Genomic DNA, 9,326 nt, shown 5'->3' with positions numbered 1-9,326 from the left:
GGGCAGGGAACTGGTATCAGCCCATTTCTAGTGACCTGCCAGTCAGCCTGTCATAGGTGAGATTACGAGTTGGTCCATTTCATGAATGAGCACCAAAGGTAAACAGTTGCGCGTACACTTGCGGCAACGCACTAACATGTCTTTTGCATGGAAGCTTATTTTATAATGACATACTGAAAGTGGACATTTTAAATAACCTTACAAAGGCAAAAAGGCCAAGAGCTCAGAGCCAGGCACAAGCAAGCAGCATCAGTAGGGGCCTCGGTATATGCAATGAAAAGATCAAAGCATGGGAAAATAATGAAGAGAAAAAGATTGATATCCTATTTTGCATTGAATAAAAGTTGATATTTGTTTGCATATGCTTTCTGTTAGAGTTCTTAAAAAGAAAACACAAGACAGAGTCAGCCAAGGAATTTACAAAATACCAAAATTTTCTGTAAGTTGCAAAAATTAGACCTAGATTCTTACAAATCTTGTAAAAAGACTAATTGATTTTTTAATATTTTTAATAGAGATATTTTACTACAGCATCTATTCGATAAATAGTTTCTTGGTTTTCTTTGCTGATGCCATGACTCATTGAGGAATTCCCACTTATTGACAATGCCAGATGCATCTTTCACTCAAAATGTTTGTAATATATTTTTCAAGTTCAAACATAAGGCTGCCAGACTCAACCTAAGCAGAGGCCCAGGATAATGCCATAAGTGAATACCTACTGCAAAACTTCTCATATAATTTTTACCATTATTTCAGTCTCTCTGCATTCATATGACTTCCTCAGTTCTCATCCTATTATATTAGGAAATGTTGCCATAGCCTTCCTTTTTATAATCTTATTTGCTTCAGATATTTCATAAGAGGGAATTCTCTTTACAAGATTTTTTCCCCTCAGTTTAAATTAGTTTTGTCATGAATAAAGAAGCAATATTGGGCAATAAGCAAATACCACGTTTTTTGCATATGGAATTCTTCACATACCCCAAAACAACTTCAATTTCAGATTTAACATATTGTCTCTGTCTTGTCTCATAAATACAAATATAAACAAACATTGCACACATCTGAGTATCTCAAGGCCCCTTTGACCGCTGAACATTATCTCCATTTTCTCACTACTTCCTCATCCTGTCACCCTCAAGGCACCTGTGACAATAGGGTACCAGGGAGTCCTTTAGAATCAATCATCAGAATCAGAATACTTTATTGATCCCTGGGGGAAATTATTTTTTTGTTACAGTGCTCCATTATAAACAAACATTAACAAGACAGACAATACGCTAACTAAGAATAGTACAATATATACATATACATAGGCCTTTCAGCATCATACCTCTGTTTTGCACTACTTCCATATGTGGTTGCATTCATATTAACACAAATGAACATTAACCAACAAAAACAAAAACAAAAGCAATAGCAAAACTGCTCTACAACAACAGTGGATACCCTAAGAATTCTCATGTGACACCACTGCTATCTCAGCTACACTGGCTTCCTGTTAAATTTAGAGTACATTTTAAGATTCTGATCTTGACTTTTAGAGCTTTGCATGGACTGGCACAGTCTCCGATCTGCTACAGCCCTATGTCCCTAGCAGGTCCCTGACGTCATCTGATCAGGGCTTACTTGCTATGAAAGTAAGCCCTGATCAGAACTAAGGGTGATAGTGTCATGGTCCTGGGTCGTTGACCCAGCGTTTTGTGTTTTGTGATTATTTCCCTCTGTTTTGTTTTTTTTTTTTCTTCCCCCTTGTGTCCGGTTCGGGTTCTAGATTTCCTGTTTTGTTCTGAAAGTCTGTGTCTGTTGTCATTGTGTTCAGCTTGTGTCCTCCAGTCATCATGTGTATTCAGATCAGCTGTTCTTCCGTCCTGTGTGCGATTACCCGATTACCTTGTGTGTGTATATATAGTGGGTGTCGGTCTGTGTTCGTTGTTGGCTCGTCTGCATTCTTCCGTGTATCGCTGCGTTCTATGGTGTTCCTGTCTCTGCGTCTCTCTGCCCCGCACCCCTTTTGTATGGTCTCAGGTTTGTCACTTAGTTTCTCCCAGTTTAGGTTTCCGTTTGTGATTACTCATGCTTCATTGCCTGTTTTTGCCACTACCACCCTGTAAATAAACGTCACTCGTATCATCAGTTTGCTGCATTTTGGGTCCTCCTTTTCCTCCACTCCACACGGCTCTCCGCCAGCCGTGACAGAGCTTTTGCCACTGTGGCCCCTAGGTTGTGGAATTCTCTCCCCCAAACCTTAAGAACTGTGGACTCAGTAGTTGTTTTTAAAAAAAAAAAAAACAAACAAAAAAAACCTCAAAACTTACCTTTTTAAAACTGCTTTTGATTAATTTTTGCCTGCTTGTATTGTATTGTTGTATTGTCTGTTTTACCTTTTATTATTTGTTATCTTATGTGCAGTACTTTGTGACTCTCTCTAGAAAGGTGCTGTATAAATAAAATTTTATTTATTATTATTTATTTAGATTAAGTAATAGAGCTTGTTTCTCCACATTCTTTTGATAGCTTTAGTTAACGTTAGAATTTATAAACTACTTTTAAACACAGAAATGTACAATTAGTTAGTACTTTTAAGAAAAATGCTTCACTATTTTGTGAATTTTACTAATAGTAGTAGGGGAGATTCACTATTCCAGCATAACATGGTGTAATGGTACAAAATAATTATATTGGAGATGTTTTGACACTGAAAGTGTACAAATAGCTTTTCCTGTGAATCAGAGCTGAAGTATTCATACTGTTGAGCCACACTGCAAAATGATCTGTCTTCTGGTAATTTATGTTATAAATAGTTGTGTTTTTGTCTTTTCTACCAGCTGATAAGAGAGAGTCTGAGCTGCAGCGTTTGCATGTCTATAAAACAAGATGCTGAAGTTTTCTAATCACACACTTGGGGGCCCTTCATGTTTAGTCTGAAGTTAAAAAGCTCCAACTCTTTTCTTCACTAAAGTTGACAGTTTCTCAAGCCAAGACACTACAAGGCACACAAAGTGGGACAGCTGGCTGATTGGCACTCCTTGCAAAAGTGCAAACTAATAATCAGAGGACGGTATTTGAATCAAGCAAAGAGAAAAGCTGAGTGATAAAATAATAATGTACCCTTAAAAGCTAAAAAAAAGTTGTTTACATCGAGGCTAAAGGAAAGAGGCCATTTGTGAGGTATCTACACTAACACATCACTTCTTAGCTGCAGTTTAATACAAATAAATAACCAGACAATCAAATTACAGCAACATGCATTTAGGCATGTGAAGATAACCCAATGAAGTTTAAATCGAGCATTAGAATGGCAAAGAAAGATGATTATTGATTATTAGTGTATCAATTTCTTGATGGCTGCCTCTAGTATGAAAGTAGCAAGTACCATACAAACTTTATTCTTTATTTATTATATTTTATACATTCTAATGAATAGGGATGGGTACCGGTGTCCGGTGCCATGATGGCACCGGTTCTGACATAAACGGTTGTAACCAGACCGCAGCGCACATTTCGGTGCTTTATTTCGGTGCTTTTTTTTCCTGAGCTGTGATACACTTCTAGCCAATCATTTTACGTTTCCGAGGATAGTAGGCAGGTCCAGGTACATACGTTCTTTTAGCAGAGCTACAGATTAAAAATGTCCAAGGCGAAGCTGTCAAAAGTCTGGCTGTACTTCACAGCAAAATATGCAAACTCAGCAGCCTGCAACAAGTGCTTTAAGCTGATACTGTGATACTGTCAAAGGAGGTAACACCTCCAATCCGATGAAACACCTGGCGACGCATAGCGTTTTTTTTAAAAGCCGAAAAATGCGCCGTATGATAGCTTGCTGCGAGATCTCACACCAAGCGCATCTACTGTGCGTGGGTTGCCTGTTATCGGACCCGGAGTTAGCAATATCCCCCAAAAACACGAAGAGGAGAGTCCTGGCCCCTAGCCCTGCCAGTGTAGCAGAAATGATGAGGATGATGATGGCAGCAGCAGCCGTTCTTCTCTGCGTGAGTAGCTTAATGTTGTTCGTGTGTAATTTACGTTGAGTAGGCTAACCACGTTATTACATTAATGCATGTAAGGTGAACTAGCAAACATCATCATAGTTACATGCTGCTGTCTTCTTGTTTGATGGCAGATACTCCCTTCACCCTGGCCAAAAAGGCTAAAATGACCAAAGAAAAAGTGGAAAACAGTTAAACATGAGAGGTTTTGGACAAAGTTTGTGTTTTTTCCATTGATTAAGCACTGCTTCCAGCCAAGAGTGATACCATATATGCCCCATAGCTGCAGAAAAGGCTAACATTGTTATCTTTTTACAAAAAACCAGCTAAACATGAGAGGATTTTGGACAAAGTTTGTGTTCTCCATTCTTTAAGCACTGGTTTGAGCACCGGCACCGTTTCAAAAGTACCGATTTATCGGATCGGATCGGTATCGGATAAAACCTAAACGATACCCATCCCTACTAATGAATGTACACAGATTCAACATCTGCTGTATGAAGAGATGAAGCAAATGGAATTAAAAAAAAGCTCTACGATGTAGGCAACCGTCTACATTGTAGATGGGTGACATCATGCCTAATAGAAAATTAGTATAGTCATGGGTTAACGTGGTATTCAGCAGGCAGCCCTAAAATCACTTCGAAATAAGTCAGAATAATTTGTAGTGTTACTGCTATTTTTGGATGTAGCCAAACAAATTCATCAAGATACAAGCAGATGTTGTATGAACTTTCATGAGTGATATAAAGCTAGAATTTAGTGAAGAACTGATATATATACACACACACACACACACATACACACATACATACATACTAGGGGTGCAACAATATTCGTATCGATATTAAACGTTCGATACAGTGCTTTCGGTTCGGTACGCATGTGTATCGAACAATACAAAATTTATTTGATCAACTTTTCTTCTGACGATGCTGTCTGTCTTGAGCGCTCAGTGGATCTGCACTCGACAGTGCAGCCTAGGCGGACTAGTCGAACGCAGATTCACTGAGCGCAGGGCAAGCTAGCGAGACAGAAGTTAAGCTCCCCTTGCAACATGGCAAATTGAACCTCCCCCACCCTCATTCAGATCTGGCGTTTGGAACTATCTTGGTTTTCATGTGACATATGACCCTGAAGGTAAGTGTGTCATGGACTAAAGTAAAACAGTATGTTGGATGTGCCATGCAATGCTCAATTACATTGGTGGGAACTAGTGCGTCAGCGCAGTTAGCTCGTTAACGTGTTGACGCAGTCCAGCCCCACGCACGGGGCGATCTGCGGTAGCTCGTTAACGGAGATTTGCCGTGTTGTGGCGTTAACGTCATTTCAACGAGATTAACGCCGACAGCACTAGTGGGAACACAACGAATATGACTGCACATTTACTCGACATCATCCTAGTGCAAAGACAAGTGGAAGCAGACAAAAACAACAAGCACGCATGCTACAAACTTTACCCGAGTCATTTAGACAGCCGTTAGCACATGATTCTCCTTATGGGGACCTGATATGTTTAATATGCTGCTGAGAATATAGCCCAGAAGAAGCGTATAGTATAGCTTTTATTTTGGAAAGAGCCATTTCTCTGTAATAAACTCTCTTTTCCAAAGATGAGTGATTTCTCGATCAGATTTTTTTTTTATTACTTTGTTGTTCAGCAACATTAAATTTAAAAACTGTACTTTTGAGTTAAAATATATATTTATAATTTTAATAAATGACAAATTAAAAAGGCATGAACATTTTTTTTGTATCGAAAAAATATCGAACCGTGACACCAAAGTATCGAACCGAACCGTGAATTTTGTGTATCGTTGCACCCCTAAATACACACACACACACACACACACACACACAATTATATTTTTCTTACATGTTTTTCAATCTCTGACTGAAGTTAAGTCAAATTCTTTTCAATCCCTGAGAAATAAAGCAGCTGGACATTTAACTCACAGACACATGTGACTGTTCACGAACAGTTTGTTTGCTGACATTTGTTGAGCTATTTAAAACCTTTCATTTGAAATTATCAAAGTATTTGTACTTCGTTGCTTCTCACCTTTAAAAAAAATATCTGTAAAATTTTCTGTTCCTTTGGACTATGTACAGAAATGACTATAACGTTAAACTGAATCTTAACTCTTTACTTTGAGCCTTTCAAGACCAAGCCATTCCTCATTTTTTCCCAATTGGCCCCTATTCAGTTCTGCTAATCACCCAGCCTGCGCCTCCCTGCACATCTGCCCCTTATTACCTCATCAAGCCACACTTGTTTTTCATCAAGCAACTGTGTATAAATTCAAGCCACTTGCATCACTCCTAAAAACTTGCCATTACTGACTGTTTTGTTTTTTCAAATCTTTTTCCCTGCAATTTAGATTTTTGTTTGCATTTTATTGCTCCCTTCTGTAAGCTAGCTTTATACTCTCTATAGTCTCTAGTAAGCTGAATTGTATTCCACCTGCTTTAACTGAATGGCTGGATTTGCTTCTTTTTCTCAAGTATCTGTGCAGCTTAAAACTAGGAACTAAATCATTCTTGCTTGCACCCTCATCAGCACTCTTTTCATATCAGTTTTGCTTAATACTTAATCTGAAATCTAAAGAATGAAAGAAGGGATTTTAATTCAGTGGACACTTTTTAAAATGTATCTTGTTTTCTGACAAGCCAGCACATTTAAGCTTGTACTGGAGATGAAGGAAATTACATCCTTCTTAGGGCTGGCCATCAGCTGTCCTGGCAATGTGATAAAGAGATATTTGAAATGCAGATATTAAATTGACATCAAATGGCCGTGCAAGAAGCATCTAGTTGCTTGTTTTTGCATTGATCAGCCTTAGAGATCTATGGCATGGAAGAATCTACTGACACAACAGTATTCACACAGTGGGATGTGTTTTGTGTGCATAACACTGCACTGTGAATGCGTTTCAGTAAACAGAACCAGTGGGGTTCCATGACGGCAAAATTATTAGTTTGTTTGGTGGAGAAGCTGCAGAAAAAGTGATTAAACTTTATCCATTTAAATGTCTGGTAGCGTCCAAAAATTCTGGGGTCAATAATTGTGTGATAGACTGAGAGGGTTTTATATTTTATAAATATTTATTTAAAAAGACCCTCCAGTGATGTGGGGAAAAACTAAAGTAATGCATCCAGAAAAGGGCAAGGTTGTTCTTATTTGGAAAATTTGTTTTCTGTTTACATCCTCAAGCATGAATACATTGGAGTAGTTGAATATTCATGTGTTCATGGAAATGTTTTCTCCAACAAAATTCTAAGTGGTTAGAAGTATAGATTTAAGATAGTTGTACTTTCAAATGTTTCTTAAACTTACATTTCAACAGTAATCCTTTCTAATTAAGTACAAAAAATAAGGACCTTTGTGTTTTGGTTAATTAATGAAAACAGATTGTGGTGGCAATTCTTGGTAAGTATTATATTGTTGGAATGCCTTTTTATTTCCCCTATAAGTGCCCCATTTGGGGGGGGATGCATTTGTGGGTTTTGAATGTGGGTTGCACCAATTTAAAAACTTCAAAACTACTACTGACTTTTGTTTCTTCAGAACTAAATCTCATAAATGGCGCCAAAGAAGACATATTGGTAATTTGACAATTTAATAATTTAACAAACAGGAATGTTTGTGGCAGGGGCTCCATCAAGCTGAACGGAAGTGTGACAAATTGGTACAAACCGTACGGAGGGAAGAAAGCCATTTTTTCCTTAGACTCTGCAGACAAGGGAATCTGCCAGTAGCCCTTGGTTACTAACCTATCCAGGAGCTCGTTGACCCAGGGCATGGGGTAGGCATCAAACCGTGACACTTTATTCACCTTGCGATAGTCTACACAGAACCGTATAGACCCAACTTTCTTTACTACAAGAACTATGGGGCTACGCCAGGCGCCGTGTGACTCTTCTATTACTCCCATTTTCAGCATTTCAGCCAATTCCCTCTGAACAATTTTCCTTTTATGTTCAGGTAGCCTGTAGGACCATGAATGCACCATCACGCCAGGCTGCATTTAAAAATGGTGCTCGGCCAGGCAGGGAAGAGAACAGTGCTGTTGCAATGTGGCAACATCCACTCTCTGGGCCTGTGTGAGATGGCTGTTACAATGGAGGGAGGCAGGTATGGTGGAATTTGGCACCTCCGGCCCCAACTCATCTCTCTCCTTTACCAGGCTCACCAGAGAAATGGTTCCAGCCTCCCTCCATGCTTTCAGGAGGTTGAGGTAATAAATTGGCAGGGGCCCTCCCCTGTCTGACCGTGCAGCCCCATAGTCGATGTCCTTCACTCCCCGTGTGCCACGAAGGGCCCTTGCCACTTGGCAAGTAACTTGGAGCTAAAAGAAGGAAGTAATACGTTTTTTCAAGTTTTTTCAAAAAGGTCTCAAAGACTTTGGAGTCAGACCTGTTACAGATCGTCAACTTTTCTTTAATATCAGGTGTGTTTCCAGAATCACTAAAAACTGCTGTAATCAAACCTATACTGAAAAAGGACAATCTTGACAAGACACAAATGAACAACTACAGGCCGATCTCAAATCTCCCATTTTTAAGTAAGATCATTGAAAAAGCAGTTTCTCAACAGCTCAATTACTTCTTAAAACAGAATAACTGCTAGATGCCTTCCAGTCAGGTTTTAGACAGAACCACAGCACTGAAACGCTCTGACCAAAGTGTTCAATGACATATGTCTGAATACAGACAGTGGAAAAATGTCAGTCTTAGTTTTACTGGATCTCAGTGCAGCATTTGATACAGTTGACCACAACATATTACTCAAACGACTGGAGAACTGGCAGGTCTTTCAGGAACTGTACTAAACTGGTTCAAAACATACTTAGAAAACAGGAAATACTTTGTATCAATAGGTAACTTCACATCTGAGCAGACAAGTATCACATGTGGAGTTCCCCAAGGTTCCATCTTGGGACCCCTCTGTTTAACATTTACATGCCCCACGCAACAAAATAAACTACCACAGCTATGCAGATGACACACAAATATATATCACAATGTCACCAGGAGACCGAGGCCCTGTACAGGCTCTTGGTAAATGCATTGAGGAAATTAATGACTGGTTGTGCCACAATTTTCTCCAGCTAAACAAAAACAAAACTGAGGTAATAGTCTTTGGCGCCAAAGAAAAACGATTACAGGTCACCAGAGAACTTCAATCTATACATCTAAAAACCACAAACCAGGCGAGAAATTTGGGTGTAGTGATGGATGCAGACCTAAACTTAGAAAAACACATTAAGACAATAACAAAATCAGCTTACTATCACCTCAAGAATATTTCAAGGATAAAAGATCTGATGTCTC

The sequence above is a fragment of the Haplochromis burtoni genome, unplaced genomic scaffold (genome assembly GCF_018398535.1).
Source record: "Haplochromis burtoni strain Fernald_Lab_line unplaced genomic scaffold, NCSU_Asbu1 Contig_101, whole genome shotgun sequence".
Taxonomy (NCBI): domain Eukaryota; kingdom Metazoa; phylum Chordata; class Actinopteri; order Cichliformes; family Cichlidae; genus Haplochromis; species Haplochromis burtoni.
Note: the sequence above shows the minus strand (reverse complement) of the source record.